Raw genomic sequence first — 23581 nt, 5'->3', positions numbered from 1 at the left:
TTACCATAAATAAATCACTCCTTTTTCTTTAGGATAAATTGTCTTTTGCTGCTTTATTAGTTGTTCTGGACATCGTAGGGATATAAGTGTATTTGGTATGCTGCCAGGGCCAAGGTTGCTCTATTACTTATCACAACCTCTCAGGGACCAGCTGACCCACTTAATCTTTTTCCCCATCTTATTCATTTTTTCCATTTTTTATGTTTTAATTTGTTCAAATATTTCATTAAATGAGGAATGGTCATATTAAAATGGAGCCCCATGTTCACACACCATGGAGACTCTGCCATTGGAATTGGGTGCTATTTTCATATTCTTTAGGTATAGGTCACCTGATGTAAGAGCTTGATCAGTAATATTCCTTCCCTAAATAACATGGCTGGGGTGAGAAGATCTTGGTAAGAAAATGGCCCCAGGGAGTCGTAGTGCACTGTGTGTGTTTCCGCTTTGTGGGGAACGAGCAGTTCTCCGAGCAGGAGTAGCTGAGCACATTTATTCCTGCAAGTGATCCTTGAAAGAAAGATGAAAGGACATTAATCAGTACATTTAAGTAATAAGGGGATCCATTCTACTCAAAGGTTCCCTTGAAAATTAATGAAGTTCAAGAACAAATAGACAATGGACTGCCTGTGTCTTGAAATTTCAGCGGCAGGGAAGCCACCTCCTTCCTCAGCATCTTCTGACACCACGTCCTCTCATTCTCCCTCTTGCTCCTTCTTCTCATGACACTGTCTCCATTTTGAGTCTTGCACATATATAGAAAATATCTTCCCCAGGCCTTTGCACTGGCTCTTTCTCTGCATGGCACACTTCCCCAGATAACTGCATGTGTCCCCATATATCTTGAGGTATCTATTCAAATGTCACCTTGTGTGCAGGTCTTCCTGAACTGTCACTGAAAATCAGCACCCCATCCACTATATTTTATACTTTTTTTCCTTAGCAACTCTCACCATCTCACATGATATATATTTATTTGCTTATATTCCTTCACCATGATTCTATCCTAGGGATTTTGTTACTTACCATCCTATGCTATTTAAGTAGAAAATGGTCAGTAGTTAACATATAATCCTCACATGCATGATATCATTTATCATTAAAACTGTAATACATAACATCTTGGGATAAAGGCTGAGAGTGGAACAGAAATTCCTAATCAAAAATGTCAAATAAGAATCCTTGAATGTGTTGAGAGTCATACAAATAATACACATAGATTATTTTACTGTAATATATGATAAATTGTAGCATTTCAAATGTCAGGAATGCCCATTTGTGTGAAAATTAATTGTGATATTTTTTCATTCCTACTTATCAGCACCACCACATGGGAGCAGGCAATGTTACACGAATCTCAAAATTTATTCTTCTGGGATTGTCAAAAGAACCAGAAATACAGGCCCTCATATTTGGGCTTTTCCTCTCCATGTACCTGATCGCTGTGTTTGGAAACCTGATCATCATCCTCGCTGTCATATCAGACTCCCACCTCCACACCCCTATGTACTTCTTCCTCTCCAACCTGTCTTTTGTAGACATCTGTTTCACCACCACCACCATCCCCAAAATGCTAGTCACTATATGGACAGAAAGCAAAGTTATAACCTTTGCAGGCTGCATCAGCCAGATGTACTTCTACATACACTTGGCAGTGTTAGATGACTTTCTTCTCGCTGTGATGGCCTATGACCGCTTTGTGGCCATCTGCCACCCTCTGCACTACACGGTCATCATGAGTGCCCGGCTCTGTGGGCTGCTGGTTCTGGTCTGCTGGGTCATAAGTGCCCTGCATTCCTTGTTAGAAATCTTAATGGTATCACAATTGTCCTTCTGTAAAGACTTGGAAATCCCCCACTTCTTTTGTGAAATCAAGCAGGTGATCCGGTTTTCCTGTTCTAACACCTCCCTTAATGACACTGTGATGTATGCAGCAGCAATGCTACTTGCTGGGGCTCCTCTAGCTGGCATAATTTACTCTTACTTGAAGGTCATTTCTGCCATATGTGGAATCTCATCAGCTCAGGGGAAGTATAAAGCATTTTCCACCTGTGCATCTCATCTCTCTGTTGTCTCCTTATATTACTGTACAAGCCTAGGAGTGTACCTCAGCTCTGCTGCTACCTACAGTTCACATTCAAGCGCAACAGCTTCGGTGATGTACACCTTGGTCACACCCATGCTCAACCCCATCATCTACAGTCTAAGAAACAAAGACATAAAAGGGGCTCTGAAAAGAGTCCTTTGTATGGAAGGTTTCAAAACGCAAATTGTTCTGGAGATGAAATGCCCATGATTTCAGGACTCAAAGCCTCAGGACCAGAAATGACTATTCCTTAATTAGTTTCTGAAAGGAGAACTTCTTTCTATTTCCTGAAATTTCAATTTCTTTCACTTTCAATTCTTTATACAATTTAAGTAATCCAAGTTATTAAACTTTCTGATTTTTCTCACAGACAGTTTCCCTTTGTCCATTTTTTCCTTCCACCACACCTTTTTTCAACTGTGAATCACTAAATATTTGGAAATTCCCATTTATTTCTTGGGGCAACATGGACATTTTAAGAATAATTTTTTCCATAATGACAACATTATCATTATTCATTTTTAACCCCTCACCATAGCCTCAGATACACCTCACTGTTAGCCTGGAGATAAAAAGAACACTGACCCTAACCTTAAGCAATAATGCTAGCTCTAACTAAAGCCATAAATCCACCCCAAACCTAACATAAACCTAATCCTAAACCTAGCTGTACATCCTAAACTTCACTCTCACCAACACTTCACTGTTAGCTGTAGATAAACTTAAACCTTCTCCTAAACTACCACCTTACCCTTACTCTAACCATATCCATTATTTCCCCCTAATTCTAAACTTAAGCCTCACTTTAAACCTTGATATATCCTGAGCTCTAACACTCATCCTAACCCTCAAACTCACCAGCAACTCACTGTTGTTTGAAAGCTAAACTGAACTTTTACCCTACAATTAACCCCTTACCCTAACACTAATCATGATTTTATCACTGTAAACCTAACTGAAACCAAACCCTATCCCTCACACCTAAACTGAGCCCCATGTGCCCAAAACCTGAACTCTGAGCCCTATCTCTAACCCCTGAACCAGAATCCCAAAGCTGAACTAAAACCTGAACTCCAAACCCTGAACAAAAACACAAAATTAAATCCTTAACACAAACCCCAAACTGTACACTGAGCTGTCCCAGAGCCTGACACCCTCTAACCAAACAGGAATCTTGGATACTTACCTGAGAAGCCTGTAACCTCTCACCCTGACCCCTCACCAAGAGCGTTAGGAATAGAAAGGGAGAACAATGTCCTCTTCAGACCCTGATTGAAAATGTTGAAAAACTGCCATAGAAACATTAATTAGTTCCTTGAATCTTCCTTCTAGGCTCATGGTTCTCTTGGAACTCCCACCTTTATGCATAGATGATTTCCTTAAAGGATCCTGGTAAAACCAGAAAGGAAATTTTTCCTGCCAAATCTCTGTTCCTAGTAGACTGGGCTGTAACCCAGCTGATAGAGTCATTTTGGTTTTTGTTTTCATGATTGTTCTTTTCTCTTGCTTCTCCTGCCTTGCCTGTGCCTCATTTGCCAGCACCTATCCTGCATTCTGAGTGAGTCATTTCTCAGACTCAAAATCCTGGGTGGATTAGGCTTCTTGAAATCTTCAAACATTTACTGGGGTCAAACACAAAACCACTGGCAGTTCCAGAAAACTTTTACTGTCATCAATGAAGGGGAAAACTTGATTGCTTTGTACAGAAAGCAGAGGCATGACACAACTTAGGCTTCATAATCCTTTTGCCAAAACAATGATTTCAGTTAGACATCAGTTGGGACCTTTCTTGTAGTCACTACTTATCAAATGTTTGTCTCTCCTAAGGGATAGCTTTCAAATGTGTTAAACACTAGCAACAGGTCTTCAAGTCTGATCTGGATTATGGGATTGAACTCTCAGTAAAGGGCATTCTGTGGATTTCTGTTCTGAGGAAACCCACTTTCCATGCCAAAAAGGGATGTGTAAAGTGGTCTTGTGGGTAACGGATGGACATTGCTTGCATTTATGCGAGGATGCCTCCTGCTCTCCTACTCTGGGTTGTGGACCCTAAGGATGGATGATTATTCCAATGGAGATACTTGGCAATGTGGGAATGCATTGGGCACCAACAATGCACAGGGCAACCAGAAAGAGAAAAGAGTATCCTGCCTCCAAAATTCAGTGTCCAAAGGTGAGAATAACCATGAATACAAGCTCACCTATATCTTTATGTGGGGTTCATTGTGGCAGGTGGTATCAAATGGCTCAAATTTTAATTGAAAACAATATGCCATGATTTTCCAGGCCAGAATAGTTTAGTCACAATTTTCCAAATGGAAAGAGTGAGAAAAATAGACCGAATAGATCTGGAGTTAGGGAGATATTATACCATGTTTTCCAGCTGGCTGTGTAGGTGTAGGTGGCCCATGATTTAATTAATGTATCTTGGTCCTAGATCTTGTAACGTTTAAATAATTGAATTCTTGCCTGGATGGTCAAGAAGGAACCCAGTCTAGCAGACATCTTGAGGTGAGCCCATTGTCTCTCACTGTGGGAATTTGACCTACAAACTATAAGAGCATATATAGTTTTAAAGGTAGGACTATGAAAATTCTTTACCTCAGTAATTTAATTCAAATATAGATTTACCCTGGAATATTTTGTTCAAAGCTATGGATATTCTATTTCCAATTCATTCATTTAGTTTCCTGTGGTTAATGGAATTTCACAAGGAAATGTCATCTCAGTGAGAAGGTCTTTAAGTTAGCTTGAAGATAATCTTATAATAAGCTGATGCCTTGTTCCCTCAAGTCATGATTAACTATCCCTAAATTGAACACTTACCTTAACCATCTGCTACCCCAATGTAAAACACTACTAACCATAATCCCTAGAGGAAGCCTTAAATCTAAGCCTAACACAAACCTTAACCCTAAACTTCAACACTAACTCAAACCCTAAAACTTAAATCTTATCTGCATCCTGATACCAAACTTCTGAAATCACAAACTGCCACCCTAAGGCCTGAACAAGAACCCCACAACCTAAGCAGTGCAAACCCAAACTCCAGGTGTGATTCCTAAGCAGGAAACTGACATCTGATCTCCAGTGTAAATCCTTGTATCCAAATCTATAGACTAACCCTGTGCCCCTCAGAACCCTGACAGCTAACTCTTGGTTCTCATCCTGAGCCCTGACCTGGATCAAGGAGAATGGATGCCAGTGTAGATGGATGGATGCAGGAGTTATGGAATGTGTGCTGCCAGTTCATGCACTTGGAAGTGCCTTGGCAGAGCTCTCCATACCTGTGATGAACACCTGATGCTCACTGTCTGAGATGATGCATCTTCTCAGGGCTCAAGACGGAATGTACCTAAAGGGTAGCATGACTGGTATGGAGCACTTGCATGAGCACCAGTGTTGCAATAGATATATGACATCACAGTGGTGACTGTGATGACTGTGTCCTAGGGACAGAGGCTCCTGGTGAGGGAAACATGTTCCTGTTTCAGTCCCTGTGACCTCAACTTTGGGTGCAATCCTTGGCAAGCTTGGGGCTAATTGCCCAGGAGGCTGTAGATAAAAAAGAATTTAAATCCAAGGTGCATGCTTGTGTTTGGGTCATAGTGACCTATACGGATCATAGAGTAGCCACTTGGTTCTTGCCTAACCCTGGTGAGTGTGGGTCCTTCTCCTGGACTGTTCTGTAGCCATGTTCCTAGAAAAGGGAGGTGCACGAGAGAAACAGCAGGTGACCCATCTGTGAGCACAGCACTCCTCTCTGCAAATTGTGGATGAGAATGCTCAACCTGCAGCCTAAATATCTCCCTTACCCTCACCTTAAACTTCACCCCTCATGCTCAACCTCACCGACACCTCACTGTTAGACTGGAGGTCATCTGAAACCCTACAGTAACCCTAATCACTTAATAACTCTAACTGAAGCCATAACTTCACCCTACACATAACACTAAACTTAATCCTAACCTGGAACTAAACCCTAACCTCATCCTCACCCATGTGGGCAGACAACGAGCATCAGCTGCCTTCATAGCCCTCCTCAGGGAGCCTGGGAACAGAGCCATGCCCGGACAAAAATGGTGAAGGTACCAGTGGGACCTGGCATGGGCAGAGACCAGGACTACTGAGCTTCCGAGCCCTAAGGCCACTGGTTGGGAAAACCCACTTCACCGGAATAGGTCACAACACACTGTGTACCTGGTGTCTTGCCAGTGGGTTTCAGCCCCGGGCAAGTTCGCTATGGATTCAGTATGACCAAAGAAAATAACAGCAAAAACGTTCTTGGGGTGAAAGTGTTATACCCAACATTATTTCCAGGTGGCAGGTCAGTCACTAAAATCCCATTCATCCTGATGCCAAACTTCTGAAACCACAAACCACCACCCTAAGGCCTGAACAAGAATCCCACAACCTAAGCAGTGCAAACGCAAACTCCAGGTCTGATTCCTAAGCAGGAAACTGACATCTGATTCACTCAGAGCGAGTCTGCATGCAGCATGCCAGTTGCTGCCTCTGGGCCCCTCTGTCTGCACTGCCATCCTTTGGGCCCCTCTGTCCACACAGCCATCCTGCACAGCAGTCCTCTGGGCCTCTCTTCCCAGGTGTCCCACACAGCCATCCTCCAAGCCTCTGTCCTCAGTGCTGCCAGCATGCCAGCCTCCACTCTGCTCTCATGCATCCTTGCAGCCATGCCACGGTTTCGCACCCAGAGCACTGAGCAGAGCTCTTTATATAGAGTCAACAGTCATGTATTGCCCACAGGTGTGCAGTGAGCTAGTCAATCACAGCCAGGTGAGAATCCTGGCCATAGGAACTTTCATTTTATCCACACTCCACACCTCCAGGATTCTCTCTTCTCATTCTATGTGCCCTTAGTTCTCTGCAATTGTTCCAGTGCAAGGAAGCTCGAACATTATTTTCCAGCCTCTTCAGCAAAATGTCTTGCAGACCCACAGGTCGGATTCATGGCTCTGTCTCTGGCCTCTGCCTCTTTGGTCTTAATGGATGGAACTTCTGCTCTGGTTTCAGTTGTTGCTTTAGCTCCAGTAAAACCCTATTTGGCTTCCTGTCTAATTTCCTTCCATCTATTCCTGCCCATATCAAATCAACCCACATCTGGGTCCTTGTAACCCTCACGGGGCCCCTCAAATTCCTCCTGCAAGTAACAGGTCTTATTTCTTTCTGGGTTCTTGTTGCTTCAGCTACCCTATGTGTCACCTCACATTTTGTAATCGCTGCCTCAAGGCGGACTGCACTGTCAGGGAAGACAGCTTTCCCATCTCTGATCCTGACAGAACAATTCCATCCACCCCTATGTCCCACAGCCACCAGCTCAGCCTGAGTATAAGGGTGGATCATAGAGTGCTCCATGACCTGGGGAGGGGACTTCTCCTCTCCTTGGGGAACTTTCAGCTGCTGAGTCTCTATTTTCATTACAACCAGTGGGCATGCTTTCAATACAGGAGGCACCAGTGCCTCTGGCATCACCCCTTCATCCTTCCCCAGCTCCTCCATTTCTGGGGAAGATGGCACCTTTCTCTCCACTCCCCCAAGTGCCTCCTCTGCTGCAGTGCCTCATAACAATGCCAGCTCAGTCTTCAGAAGGTCTCTTACTTTCAGCTCAATGCTTCGCAGCTGACGTTCTCATGCCACCTCCACCTGGGCTTCCCTCAGGAGTTTGTCTTTATCCTTGGTGACCTCTTTCTCCTCCAGAACACCTGGCAGTGCTGCCATATCATCTCCAATGGCACCTTGCTTCCGGCACTCTCATGCCACCTCCACCTGCATCAATGCCATCTCCTTCCTCAAAAAATCCCCAGAAGTTTGCCGCTCATGTTCTTGTGCTGCCATTTCTTGGGTTTCCTCTGTAGACTTTTTTAATACTGTGAGAAGCAGCCAACCCACAGTCCCTGCTGCCTTCCAGGAACTCTGCTTATCCAAAGATCTGCTTACTATAACAAGAGCCACCCCTTCTGCATCAGGTGTCACCCCCACTTGCCTCTAGTCCTGGGGTGAGGTCCATTCCTCCAGGAGGTAAGCCACCTGAGACCTCATACCCATTGGGAGATTATCCACTGTCTCCCCATTCACAGGGGCAGCCTGCTGAAGCACCCCTCCTGTAAGAGCAGCCTGTCTTTTCCCTTGATCAGCAGTTAATCCTGCCAACTATGCCAATTGTCATGCCAATGGGTTTCAGCCCTGGGCAAGTTCCCTATGAATTCAGTGTCACCAAAGAAATTGACAGCAAAACATTCTTGGAGTGAAAGTGTTATACCCAACTTTATTTCCAGGTGGCAGGTCAGTCACTAGAATCCCATTCACTCAGAGCGAGTCTGCATGCAGCAAGCCAATCTCTGCCTCTGGGCCCCTCTGTCTTCACAGTCATCCTCTGGGGCCCTCTGTCCACACAGCAGTCCCACACAGCAGACCTCTGGGCCTCTGTCCTCAGTGCTGCCACCACGCCAGCCTCTTCTCTGCTCTCCTGTGGCCTTGCAGCAGTGCCACCATGTCATGCCCAGAGCACTGGGTGGAGCTCTTTTTATAGAGTCAACAGCCATGTATTGCCCACAGGTGTGTGGGTGACTTTGTCAACCACAGCCACGAGAGAATCCTGGCCATAGGAACTCTCATTTTATCCACACCTGTAAAGCAGGCTCTGAGCACAAAAACCTGCCATCTCCTACCCTACTCCCCCATAGTGCTGTTAGCTATGCCACTGTGATTGAAAGCTGCCTGAATGGTGTAGTTCCAAGAAACAGGAAGAAGCCCTTATATAAGCTATAAACCCGCCTCAGTAAATTAGACCTGTGCCACAAGCCTTGTCTCCGGTGCCTGCTTTTTGGGGGTCATCGCCATCCTCACCATCCAGGAGCCCTGACCGGACAACACACCCACACTTCACTGTCAACCTAAAGACAAACTAAACAGTTCTCCTAATATATCCCCTTATTCTAAGCCTAACCATAATCATAATTTCACCCTTAAACTAGCCCTTAATGTAACCCTAATTCTAGATGTAGCACTAACACTATCAAATCCTCACCCTCTCCCTCAATTGCACCTCAGTGTTCTCAAAAGCAAAGTTGAACTCTTATCCTAACCTAACAACCTACCTACCATAACTCTAACATAATGATATCTTTTTGTAATACTAACCTTGAAGCCCACCCTAACCATTAACCCTAACCTGATCTTGAAATGCCAAACCCATGAAGCTGAACATTAACCAATGGAACAGAACCCAGAGGTGAACCCTAACCTAAACTCCAAATCCTGAATCCTAACACAAAGTCTTAGCCTTGAAGATGAACTAAAACCTGAACCCTGACCACTCTGAGACTGAAACTGTCAGGCTGAACTAGAATAATGGAACCTTATCCAAATCCTAACTCTTCCTGCTGAAGCATAACTGCTTACTCTCACCCTCACCCTCACCTGGAGTCTTAGGCAATGAAGCAAACAGGCATGTCCTCTTCAGACTCTGGTTGCATCTGCTGAAGGACTGCAGCAGAACCATTGTTTAGGTCCTTGGATCTGCCCTTTAGGTGCATGGCTCTCTTGGTAGTCCCACATTTATGCACACATGATTTCCTTCTGCGATTCTAGTAAAATCAGAAAGGAAATGTTTCCTACTGAGTCCCTGTTATTTGTATAATATGCTATAAGCCAGCTGAATGGAGGCATTTTGGGATTTGTTTTCATGTTTCTTCTTTTCTCTCGCTTCTCCTGCCTTTAATAGTTCTCAGTTGCCAGCACCGATCTGAAAAGCTGTGCCTTCTCAGAAACAAACATTTGATGAGGAGGAACTTAAGGACATTTGCCAACTCAGATCACATGGAAATGGCTCTGTTGACAAAAGGAACATGAAGTCCAAGGAGTCCCAGACCTCTGCTTTCAAAACAAAGCAACAAAGTTTTCAACTTCATTGCTTACAGGAAATGCAGCCTTCTGGAATGACCACCAATTGTTAGTCCACCCCAAGTGAGTGTTTGTACATTGCAAGAAACCTAAACAACACAGATTTCTCAGTCTGAGAAAAGATTCACAGGATGAAGATCAGGTGCTTGCAGTTGAGACCTATGCAAGGCAAGTGAAGCAAGACAAGAAAAACCCAAAAGACTCCAATCAATGAGCTTAGGCCCAGCCTACAAGAAACAGAGATTCAGCAGGAAACATTCCATTTCTGTTTTTACCAGTATCCTTCAAGGAAATCATCTGTGCATAAATGTGTGACTACCAAGGAATCCATGCAACTAAAGGGCAGATTCAACAAACTAAACAATGTTTCTGCTTCAGTCTTTGAGCATATGCAAATGAAGTCTGAAGAGAACATGGTTGTTCCTTTCCTTTCCCTAGGCTCCTGGTGAGGGGTCAGGGTGAGAGTCGACAGTTAGGCTTCACAGGTAAGGGTTAGGGTTTGGGTAAGTGTTCATGGTTTCAGTTTGTTGTGAGGGCTTTGGGTTCAGTGGGAGGGGTCTGGGTTTGGATTGCAGTTTGTGTTCAACTGATAGGCTTTGTGTCATGGTACAGGGATTGTGGTTTAGGTACATGTTCAACTCTAGAGTTCTGGTTCAGGGGTTAGATTTCCAGTTCTGCAGTTTGGGATTTTGGATCCTGTGTCCAAGTTAGAGGTCAGGGTTAGGGTTGGGCTTGGGTTAGGTTTACAGTGAAGATATGGTTATTGTTAGAGTTAGGGTAATCGGTCTGGGTTAGGATAAGATTACAGACTCATTGAGGTATGGGTCAAGGTGATGGTGAGGGTGTGTTAGTGATCAGCTAGGTCTAGGATTAGGGTAGGTTAAGGTTTAGCTTTAAGTGAAGCTATAGCGATGGTTTGAGTTAGGTTAAGGAATTAAGATAGAAGAAGGGTTAAGTGTGTCTATCAGTTAACATAAAGTGTGGGTGACCTTAGGTTAGAGTTTTGGTCCAGGTTTAGGGGTAAATTAAGGGTGGAGTTATGGCTTCAGTTAAAGTTAGCATAACGGGTTTGGGTTACATTCAGTTTACCTTCAGGCCAACAGTGATGTGTGGGTGAGGGTGATGTATGGGGTGACATTTATTTTGAGTGTGAGGGGAAGGTTTGGTTTATGTTGCATGTTAAGCATTCTCATCCCAATTTAATAAAGAGGAATGCTGGTCTGAGAAGAGGGTCACCTGGTGTTCCTCCCATGCCTCTGCCTTTTGTAAGACCATGGATACAGGACTGCCCTGGATAAGTACCAACACTCACTATGGATGAGGAGGATCATAATGGCTTTGTTTATGAATAATATGGGTCACCACAGCCCAAAGCACAAACATGCGTTTGGATCTGGGTCCCATTTCTACACAGCTGCAAGGGTGCTCAGTCCCCACCTCACTGAGAGCCTACCTCGCAGCTGAGGCCCCGAGCACTGAAGGGGGAACATGCTGTACTCAGCAGGTAGTATTTTTCTCTAGAAAATAGTCATTACATTTGCCACTGTGACATCATATATTCAGGGCAGCACTGGTGCTCATGAAAGTCCTCCCCACCAGATACCTTCCCATTGGAGGCATCCACTGCAGAGCCCTGAGAAGCTGCATCCTCTCAGACAGCGAACATCATGGGTCCAGGATCATGTAGAGAGAGCTCTCAAATTGCACTTCTGAATGTGTGAACCCTGAGAACACGTTCCACCCCTCTTGCATCACTGCAACCACACAGACATTCAAACCCCATGGCCCATGTCAGGGATCCCAGTGAGAGTCCAGGGTTATCTGTCATGTTTCTGGAGGGTGCAGGGTTAGGCTAAAGTTAGCATCACGGATTTGGGTTCAGGAGTTTAGGGTAGGTTTCAGGTGATGGTTTCATCCTTATGACTAAGATCTGCTCTTTGGGTTTATTGCAGTTGTTAGGCTCCTGTTTTGTGTTTGAAGGGGTCCAGGATTATGTTTCTTTCTCAGGGATCAGGGTGTGTGGTTGTGTGTTCAGGGTTTTGATGTCAGTATGTGGTTGTGTGTTCAGGGTTTTGATGTCAGTCCTGTAAGGGTTAAGGTTTAGTTTTGAGTGTTAGGATTAGTGTTACTGTTGAAGTTAAGGTGATCTTCTCACTGAGGTGAAATTTCAAACTTCCCGTAACCATACAAAGACCAGTGACTGAACTGGAAAACAGGATACCCATACCTTTGAACAAAACATTCCAGGCTAAATCTCTATGTGATAATTCAATTGATGGGGCAATCAATTTTCATAGTTTGGCTTCAAAGTTATATATGCTCTTACAGATTAGTACGACCTAAGCCTAGGGTAAGTAGCAATGGGCCCACATCAATATGTCTAAAAGACTGGGTTCCTTCTCAATCATTCAGGCTAAAACATAGTTTCTTTAACTCTTACAGTTCTAGGACCAAGCTCTATGACTTAATCCATAGACCCCCCTATGCCTTCACAACAAGCAGGAAAACATGGTGGAATATCTACCAAACTCCAGATATATTTAAGTCTATTTTCCCTATTCTTCCCATTTGGTTAGTGAATTGTGAGGACGCTAGTCATGCCTGGAAAATCATGGCAAATTTTCTAAATCAAATGATGATCCACTTACTGTCTGCCACATGAACCCCACTTAGAATTTAAGCTGTATTCGTCTGCAATGGGTTTTCTCACCTTGTGACACTGAATTTTGGAAGCAGGATTGTCTTTTCTGTTGCTTGTTGCCCTGTGCATTGTACATGCTGAGCTGCACTCATTCTGACATTGCAGAATATCCCCAGAGGCAATGACATCCATGGTTGAGTTCCACCGACAAGGATTTGGAGAAAGGGGGCATTCTGGCATAACTGCAAGCAATACCACAGCCCTTACCTAGATGAGAATCCTTGATGGACAAGTAAACCCTTTGAGATGCATTTTTTGGCATAAAAATGTGTTTTCCCAAAGAAGTAACTCACAGAATGCCCTTTCCTAAATATTAAATGTCACAATCCAGACCAGATGTGACGATCTGTTGTTAGTGTGTAACATATTTTAAAGATGTCCCTTGTCAGGTAAAAGTATTTGATAAGGAGGTTAAAGGACAGCTCCCAACTGATAACCCACTAAAACAGTTCCTTTGTCTGATCATGAGGTGTAAGAAGTGTCATGCCCCACTTTCAATACAAAGCAACAAAGTGCTCCCCTTCGTTGATGACAGGAAATGTAGTTTTCTGGAACAAATGGGTTTTTTTCTACCCAAAGTCAATGTTTGGTGATGGCAAGAAGCCTAATGAACACAGGTTCCCAATCTGAGGAAATATTCATTCAGGATGCAGATCAGGTGCTATGGGGCCTAGGCAGTGCAGCAGAAGCAAGAGAAAACAAATAAACACCAAAACAAAACCCAAAATGACTCCATGCAGCTGGTTAGAGCCCAAAATACCAGGAACAAAGATTTGGAGGGAAACTTTTCCTTTTGGTTTTTAACCATATCCAAGATAGAAATCATGTGTGCATAAATATGAGACTATCAAGACAGCTATGTGCCTATAGGCATATCTAAGCAACACAATAATGTTTCTGCTACAGTCTTAATAGCCATGATTGTTTCTTTGAATTCCTAAGGCTCCAGGTGAGGGGTCAGGATGAGAGTCGATGGTTAGGTTTCATGGGAAGTGTTAGGGTTTTGATAAGTGTCATGGATTCCAGTTCAGTTTGAAGGATTTGGGTTCAGTGGGAGGTGCCACAGTTCATGTTGTGGTTCATTTTCAAGGGTTAGACATTGACGTTGAGGTTTAGGTTCAACTCTGGGGTCTATTTCTGGGTTAGATTTCATGTTCTGAGCTATGGGATATTTCATCTGGTGTCCATGTTAGGGGAAAGGGGTAGGTTTGGATTTTGGTTTGGTTTATGGTGAAGATATAATTATGAATGCAGTTATGGTAGGGGTGAGAGTTAACACAGGGCTTCCACTTAGCTTTCAACCATCACTGAGGTGTGGATCTGTGTGATGGTGAGGATGAGTGCTTCGTTTCCACTATGTCTGGGTTTAGGGTTAGCTTAAGGGTTATCTTGAGAGTGAAGTTATGGTTATCTTTAGAATTAAGGTAAGGGGTTAAGTTAGGAAAAGGGCTAAGATTTTCTATCAGTTAACAATGAAGGGTGGGTGACCATGATGTTAGGGTTTTGGGCTAGTGTTACTGTTAAGTTTAGGGTTAGGTGTAGGGTAATGTTATGGCTTTGGTTAGAGTGAACCTCAGTGTTTAGGGTTAGGGTCAGTATTCAGTTTACCTCAAGGTTAACAGTGATGTGGATGTGAGTGTGAGGGTGAGGATTAAGGTACAAGTTGAGCATACTTACCCCCATTTTGCTGGGGGGAATGCTGGTCTCAGAGATGGGTCTCCTGGTGTTCCTCCCACAACCTTGCCTTTTGTAGGAACATGGCTTCAGGACAGTTCTGGAGAAAGAACAGCACTCACGATGGCCGCGGAGGATCTGAATGGCTTTCTCTATGAGCCGTATGGGTCACCACAGCCCAAAGCACACACAGGTGACTTGGATCTGGTTTACAGTTTCTCTATGGCTGCCTGTGTGTGGAGCACCCACTTCACCACTGGCTGCACCCACAGGTGAAGGAGAAGGCTCTGAAGTTGGAATATGCTCTGCTCACCAGGCAGCCTTTCTCTCAAGGAATCAGTCATCACACTTGGCATTGTGATGTCCTATACTTCAGGCAACACTGCTACTCATGCAAGTCCTCCATACCAGAAGTATGCAGATCCCTAAGAGACTGAGGTTGCTGGAGAGGATAACTAGTTCTGTCTTCAGGACCTGGGGCCTCACCCGTGGGTGCACTCCTTGGCAATGTGCACCTGACAGTGCTGTTGAGTGTAGAGCAACTGGAACCCTAATCCAAAGAGCCTGCTCCTGCTTAGTGTCACAGTGACCTAGATGGGCCATAGAGAAGCAGCTCAGTTATTGCCAGACTCTACTCAGTTGGTCCTCCTCCTGGCCTGTCCTGTACATATACTGCTAGAAAAACAGGGGCACAAGAAGAACTCCAGCTGACCCACCTCTGAGCCCAGTGGTCCCCACTGCATAATACGATGAGAATGCTCACACTGATACCTAATCATGTCCCTTACACTCATTCTAACCCTGAGCCCGCACCCTCTTTCCTCACCTTCACCCACACCTCACTGTTAGGCTGGAGCTAAACTGAAGGCTTAATGTAACCATAACCCCTTATGCGGCTTAAAAGAAGCCATGCCTTCACCATACAACTAACCTTAAACCTAACCTTTACTCGGGCCCTAAACCATAATCTCACTCACCCACAATTCACTGTTCACAGAAAGACAACAGCTCTACTAGACTATTCCCTAATCCTAACCCTAAACATAACCATAACTTCTCCTACAACTAATCCTTATTGTAACTCTAATTCTAGACACAGCCCAAACTCTACTGCGTATCCTCAGCCTCACACTTACCCACACATCACTGTTCATTGAAAGCTGTATGGACCCTTATCATCCCACTAAACCCTTACCCTAACTCTAACCATAATGAATCTTCACCATAAACCTAACACAAACACAAGCCTAATTCTTACCTCAAACCTGTAAACCACTTCCCATAATACTGAACTCAAGAACCTGAACTCTAACTTCTAAATGAGAACTCTAGATATACAGCAGACCCTGAACCCCAAACCCTGAACAACACTAAGCCTAACCTTGAACATGAATCCTGATCCCTCCCAGTGAAGCCAAAGACCTCAAACCAAAGTTGAACCCTGGACCTGTTATGAACCCTGTCCCTTACCCCAGTAACATAGCAGTCAACTCTCACCCTCAACCCTCACCTGGACATTAGGAATAGAAAGAAATAACCAGATCCTCTACAGACTCAAGTGTTATATACTGAAGGATTGCAGAAGACTGATTATTAGGGTCTATGGGTCCGCCCTTGAAGTACATGGTTCTCTTGGAAGTCCCACCTTTATGCAAAATGATTTCCTTGTGGGCTAGTGGTTAAAACAGAAAGGAAATATTTTATGTCAAATCTCTCTTATTAGTATTCTGGGCTCCAGATATCTGAATGGAGGTATTTTGGTTTTTTATGTATTTATTCTTTTCTCTTGCTTCTCCTGCCATCATAGGTCTCAATTGCCAGCACCTGATTTGTATTTTGAGTGAATCTTTTCTCAGACTGAGAAACCTGTGTTGATTAGGCTTCTTGAAATCTTCAAACATTGGTGGAGGAGACACAACCAGTTGTTTCAGAAATTTGCTTTTCCTGTCATCAAAGAACTGACAAAGTTTTCTGCATTGTGCTCAGTGTGGTGGCACGACACTCCTTAGGATCCATGATCCTTTTGCCAAAATAGCTTTTTTCATGGGATATCATTTGGGAGCTCTCCTGTACTCAATACTCATCAAATATTTGTTTCTGATGAGGAACAGCTTTAAAATATATCACACACTAGCAACAGATATTCAAATCCTATCTTGATTATAGGATTTAACATACAGAGAACTGCATTCTTTGAATTGCAGCTCTAAAAAACTCAATTTCCATGCAACAAAGGGATCTAGAAGGTGGACTTGTCCATCAAGAGTTGTCATCTGAGTAAGTGACAGGGCATTGCTTGCAGTTATGCCAGGAAGCCTTCTGTTCTCCAACTCCAGGGTTGTGGAACTCAAGCATAGTTTATTTTGCCTCTGGGTGTATTTTGCAATGATGGAATGCATGTAGCTCACTATCTACAATACAGAGCGACACGCTACAGAAAAGAGTGTCCTGACTCCACAATTCAGTGTCAGAATGTTAGAAAGGCAACTGAAGACAAACAGCTGAAATTTACAGGTGGGGTTTATTGGGGAAGACATTTTCAAGTGACTCATCATTTGATTTCAGAAGATTTGCCATTATTTTCCAGGCAAGACCAGGGTCCTCACAATTCTACATTTAAATGGAAAGAATGTGAAAAATAGATCAAATGATATCTGGAAGTATGGACATATTCCACTATGTTCTTCTTCTGTCTGTGAAGGTGGAGGTGCCCATGATTCAATTCATGTAGCTTGGTTCTAGAAATGGGAATATTAAAGCAATTGAATTATTGCCTGGATAATTAAGGAGGAACCCAGTCCAGCAGACACCTTGATGCTAGCCCCTTGTCACTCATTGTAGGCTTAGGACCTACTAAACTTTAAGAGCATACATACTTTTGAATCCAGAACTATGAAAATTGTTTATTATCAAATTAATTCTCACATCAAGTTTTCTCCAAGAGAAATTTTCCAGAGTCATGGATATTCTATTTCTAAATTCAGTCATTTAGTTTCCTATGTTTAAAGGAAGTTCACTTTGAAATTTTATCTCAGTTAGGTCATCTATAATTTAACTGGAAGATAATTTTCCCCATTAGATAATTCCACTTGCTCTAAACATATGTTTAACTCTATCCCTAAGTCTAACACCTACACTAACCAAAAAACAGACCCTCAGACATGATAGTAACTGGAATCCTAACCACTAACCGTGTCCCTAAAGTTAATACTATACCTCCAACCTAACCATAATAATAATACTAACCTTAACCCTGAACACTATCTCTAACCCTAACATCAACCCTAAACCTTAAAACTGTCCTCAACATGACTCCAAACTCTTGAAACCACAAACACCACCATAAGGCCTGAAGAAGAACCCCAAACCTGTACCCAGAAGCCCTGAACACAAACTCAAAACTTAGCTGCTACAACGGAACCCAAACACCAGGTATGACAACTAAACATGAAAAGGACATATGAAACAAGATATTCCTGAAACAAAGTGAAAAATCTTACACTACATGTCCTCAAACCCTTACAGATACCACTAGACTCTCCCAATAATCCTTGAGAAGGACTGAAGGGTATGGATCTCTGTGTGACTGGATGTATTCAGGAGGTGTGGAACATATGCTGGGTGTTCATGTATTTGGATGTACCTTCACAAATACCTCCAAACATGTGCCTGACCCTCTGATGTTCATTATCTGAGATGACGCAGCTCTCAGGGATAAGCAGTAGATGCATCCAATGAGAAGGACTTCTGATCTGAAACACTTGCATGAGCAGCAGTGTTGTGATAGGTCCATGACATCAGAGTGGTGACTGTAATGATGGTTTCATAGAAACAGAGGTTTCCTGTTGAACAGGAAAGATTCCCTCTTTATGGCCTGGGGCCTCAGGTGTGGATGCAGTCCTTGGTGAGATGCAAGCTGATCCCATTGGTGGCTATAGAGAAAATGGAACCCATATCCACGATGCCTGGATTTTCTTTGTGCCACGGTGATCCATATGGTTCAAAGGGAAAGTCATTCAGTTCCTGCTCATCACTAGCAAGTATGGGTTTTGCTCCTGGGCTGTTCTGTATCCACATTCCTTGAAACACAGGGGTTCAGGAAGAATTCCAGGGGACCCAACACAGAGTCCAGCATCCCTATCAGCACATTTGGAATGGTAATTCTCATCCTGAAGATTAAACCCCTCAGTTACCCTCAACCTCATCCTCTCCCTCATCCTCAGCCTCACCCACACCTTAATCCTGACCCTAAGCCTAAGCCTCACCCCTCATGCTAACTCTAAGTGAAGCCATAACTTTACCTTACATCTAACCCTAAACTTAACTGTAACCCACACTCAAAACCTTAACCTTACAGTCACCTACACTTCAGTGTTAGCCTAAAAGCAAACTTAAGCTTTCCTAACCTAAAATCTTAATCTAACTCTAACTATAACCATGACTTCCCCCTACAGCTCACCCTTAAACTAACCTTATCACAGTCACAGTCCAAATGCTAACACTCATCCTCCCCCTCTCCCTGACTAACAACTTGCTCTTGGTTGAAAGCTAAAGTGAACATATACTCTCACACTAAAGCCTTAAAGGAAGAGGAGACACATTTTCAGCTACACCCAGTGCCTTTCCCACCCCACTCCTTGCTGTGTGACTTCTCAGTTTCAGTTCCTAATGGAGAAACCAGATCTGCCATCACAGGCTATGCTCCCTGCCTGAACTCCACGTCCTTCTCCTCTCCTCTGTATCATCACAATGTATCATGACAACTTGTCTGATGTCTGTCATCACTGTTGGCCGCTGAGCTATGTGAAGTCTGGACTAATTTTTTACAGTCCAGGAGCTGGCTCTTCTGAAATATTCAAGAAAACATTCAAGACCTTTGACACTAGGCATTAGGCACCACCTCAGCCCCTCTCACACCAATGAGCACAGAGTGAAAGACAATCAGACACTTGTACCACCCACAAAATGTCTGTTTGGAAGACTGAAAAAGCAAGGACTTACCATCTCTGGTTCTGGTGTGGAAGGCAGGCTGGTGTCTCAGACCTGAGTGGGGACAGTGGGGGTGGGCATGGGACACTGGATGAACCTGGTCTCTGCAGCTTCCTGGGTCCCATCCCTGGTCTCTGGTGCCTGGCCTCTGGGAACTCCAAGGACTCTCTGGCCTCAAAGGTAGCCCCAAGGAAACTCGAAGCCTCCCAGGGGAAATGGGCACACCTGGGTAGAGCCCCTCTGCAGAAGGCTTAGCCATGGGCACATGGCAACTGCCCAGAATTCCTGTGGGTGCATCCAGGCTTAGCAGGTCTGTGGTGTCTAGCTGATTAACTCCACCTGGAGAGAGGGCAGGGAGAGGACAGAGGGTGTTACCTCCTTAGCAATTTAGAAAATTTGGAACCACATTTATACTTTGTAAGATGCATTCCTCCATAATCAGCCCCTGAGTAATAAATACCCATGATTACAAATGATCCTTGTGAACAAACAGCTATCCCATCATCAGCCTGGTTCTGGAAGCTGTGATAATGTAAATGGACAAGGCAACACTGCCATGCACTGCATCACCAGTGTGTGCCAGGCACTGGCTACGTATGCTCTCCCTCTCTGTGGCCAGTCTTGTCAGTATTGATTAACATTAATGGTGGAGCTCCTCAAACTTTAATCCACATGTAAATCACTTGTTTAAATGTAGGTTCTGATACAGTAGATCTTGCTGAGTTCCTTCATGTCTAACAGTCCCCAGAGACTGCTGCTCCTCGGACTTTACAGAGATTTAAAGCATGAGAATTTGGGAAAAACTGGCAACCACTGACGGTTAGCAAGTTGGCTGGCTTGTTGAGTGGGTGGGTGAATGGATGGATGCATAGATGGGTGGATGAGTGGGTGAGTGGTTGGATGAATAGATGTATGGGTGGATGGTTGGATGGATGGTTGGATGGATGGGTAGGTGGGTGGATGGGTGTGTGGGTGGATGGATGATGGATGAGTTGTTGAGTGGATGGATGGATAAGTGGAGGAATGCCACAGCAATCATTAACTTTCCCCTACAAAACAACAAAGTCTCCTCTTTCTTCTGTATCCTCAGTTACTCTCTACAATGCATCCTCCACAGAGCTTAGTGTTCATTGACTTTCCATCTCCAGGACAAAGTTCAAAACCTTGCCACAGCCTCCAGGTCCAGCTGCCATCTATTGCCTCAGTGTGTTGTGCTACTTACCTTCTTGCTCTCAGGGCTGTCCCAACTCTACCTGCCCATGGTGCTTTCAAAGTGCAGTGTTCCTTCTCACCCCAGGGCCTCTGCACAGCCCTGGAATCTCTTCTCCACCTCTGTGCCCAAGTATGTCCTTCTCCCTTGCAGCTAATAATTACTCATTATGTAGCATATTTATTGTCTATCTTCCCACTGGAATGACGCTTCAAGAAGGCAAGGAATGAATCCATTTTGCTCACGATTTATCTCCAGAGCCCAAGACAGCACCTGGCAAAGAGCAGGCAGTAAATGCTTCTTTAATGATCAAACATGCCAAGTATATAGCAATTAAAATCATACTGCTTTCTCAAGAGAGCCCAAGCTCGGTATGATGCTAATTCTGCAAGAGACTTTTCAGATGGGTCATGGAAATAGGGCCAGATGGGGTGATGACTGATGTCAATAGATTACATGCACAGAGATATCAGGACATAATATGCAATGTTGACTTTTAAATGCAATGTTGACCAAATGACTAGGGCCTGAATGCCCCCCAACCCCCACCCACTGCTAGCTGGGATTCAGATTCCAATAGACCTTGCAGAGTTGATATTTTGAACCAGACAATTTTCTGCCTTGGGGGGATGTTCTCTCTCTAGGTGTGACAAGCTGAAATGTCTCCAGGCATTGCCAAAGTCCCATGGGTCAGAATCACCTTAGTTCAGATCCAGTGCCAACAGTGGGCCCCAGTGATGAGGGACACAAGCTACTTTTTGATGCACTGTCTTGATCCAGGAGTTGCATCTATACTATCTAGAGTAGAGGTATATCATATTTGGAGGGTCATGAATACTTGAGTATTTAATGAAACATATTAATTTTCTGGGGGCAGGATGGGGATGTCTAGACATTCAACCCACTTCCTCAATATTTAGGAAGATTGCTGATTCTCTGAAGTCCATGTATGCCCTCTGACAACCTGCCTCAGAATTTATGCACTTCAGCCTAAATGGCCCAAGTCCATGAAAGTGGGTGGATTAGCATTTTTTCATTAATAGTATTTAAGGGTATATTGCCATCCTCATTCCAAGTAAAAAGGAAAATAGAGCTACACACAGCAAGCTAAAATGTAAGTACCGAAATTGGGGGTGGGAGGTGGTGGTGGAAAATGAAGGAGTGTCTGTTAAAAGGCAGTACCTATTTTTCATGCTACAAAATGCTTTATAGTAAGTCAAAGTTGGGTGTAAATTGGCTCTGAGGCAATGCTAAGGGAGAAACATAATCAGCTTATACATTCCATTGTCCTGCAGGATCCCCCAAGAGGGGCCAGTATTTTCCCTCTTTTCTCTCTCTGCCTTCCTCTTTTTTAAAATTCTTCCCCAATTTCCACAAAATACAATTTTAGGTTACTCAGGAACAAGCCCATAGGAAATTGGTAGAAATAGTTGCAGCTTAGTCAAGAACTATTTAATAAGGAATCCCTAAATGCCAGCGCGGCTTCGCAATGCCTTCCAGCATGCTGCCTGCTTCACAGCAGGTGCTAGGCAAAGGTAATTCTTACCATTGAATTATAGTTATGGACACAACCATACAGTGAAATGGATGTTAGCCAGAGACACCCTATAGGTAGGGAAACCAACATTCATGGAGAGGTGTGGCGGGGTCACATAGCTGGCAAGCATCAAGGTTGCTGTTTGGTGCATATTAATTTTCCAGGAAAGCCTCATAGGGGCAGAAAAGCCTGGCATGTCCTGGGATACAGCACAGACTTTGAGAAGATGATCAGTGGATATGCAGGGAGTGGATACATTTCACAAAGCCAGTGAGATTCACTTCCCTGCAATCAGAGACAATTTATTTCCCAAGCAGGTACCCACACCTTGCAAAGTGCTGGCATGGTACCTGGGACCCAGGAAGCTGAAGATGTGCAGCCCAGAACGAAGCGTTCTATTCTAGGACAAAGCATCCCCAGAGGGCTTGGGCCCCTCCTGACCTGGGGCTGTCTCACCACTTTCTCTGCCCATGAAAGATGGGGGCACACACATATTTAGGAAGCTCATGGGTTCAGCAAACACTGAGAAACTGTGAAACCTGATTTTAAATGGAACACTTAAGAAAAACTAAACTTGGAGAGTATAGTTCCCAGAAAAAGACAAGACACAATGCCCCATCTCCAAGCTCTTGAGAAAGTAGAAGGAAAGAGACAAACAATGTCACCCAAAGGGGAAACTTGCTGGTTTCTTTTGAAATTGTCATTGTAAGGTGTAAGATACTATCTAATTTTGGTTGTGACTTGATTATCCCTGATGATGAGTGATGTTGAACATCTTTTTCATGTACCTGTGGGCCATTTGGATATCTTCTTTGGAAAAAAAAATATTTACTCTACTCATTTTTTAATCACATTTTTATTTTGCTAGAGTAGATGTTAAACATTCTCAACACAAAAAAGGCATGATAATTATGTATGATGAAGGTGTGAGCTAACAGTATGATGGTAACAGGTTGCAATGTATAAATGTGTCAACCTACATAATGTTTTAAGTCAATTCTATCTCAGTAAAGCTGGAGGGGAAAAGAAGACCTTGATCATGTTGTTGATAAATGGAAAACTCATGCTTGGGCCCAATCTCCAGAGTGAATGGAGAAGCAGGAAGCTCAGAGGTATGCATAAAGTTAAGGTACTGGCCAAATCCCTGTCTACCGGTGGGCATGTCCCAGGCTGGGGGTGTGTTGGGTAGTGAGACCCTGCAGCTACTCTGGGGATGTCCCTTCTGTGGAAGAGGTGTGAATCTGCCTTTTTACTTGGAGAACTCAAAATGAGCCTTTAAAATGGAATGAGAAACTTCTTACTCCGTTATACTATGATATTGACCATTTCATGGAGTAGCAAAGCCCCCATCTGTGAATCTTGGGTCTCCTAACTTCTCCTGTGAAAATGTTAGAATATACTCAGAAAGTTATGATGCTTTGAGTATTTAAGACAGATTTTTAAGGAAACTTAATTACAAGGGTC

The 23581-nt window shown here is 43.8% G+C and overlaps 1 pseudogene; it reads left to right on the top strand.

The window, feature by feature from the left end:
* The first annotated feature begins 1306 nt into the window (after positions 1-1306).
* LOC118971471 (olfactory receptor 7A17-like) lies at positions 1307-2435 on the top strand (annotated as a pseudogene).
* The last annotated feature ends 21146 nt before the right edge of the window (positions 2436-23581 follow it).

The sequence above is a fragment of the Manis javanica genome, chromosome 13 (assembly GCF_040802235.1).
Source record: "Manis javanica isolate MJ-LG chromosome 13, MJ_LKY, whole genome shotgun sequence".
Classification (NCBI taxonomy): Eukaryota; Metazoa; Chordata; class Mammalia; order Pholidota; family Manidae; genus Manis; species Manis javanica.
Note: the sequence above shows the minus strand (reverse complement) of the source record. Positions and strands in the feature narration are given on the sequence as shown.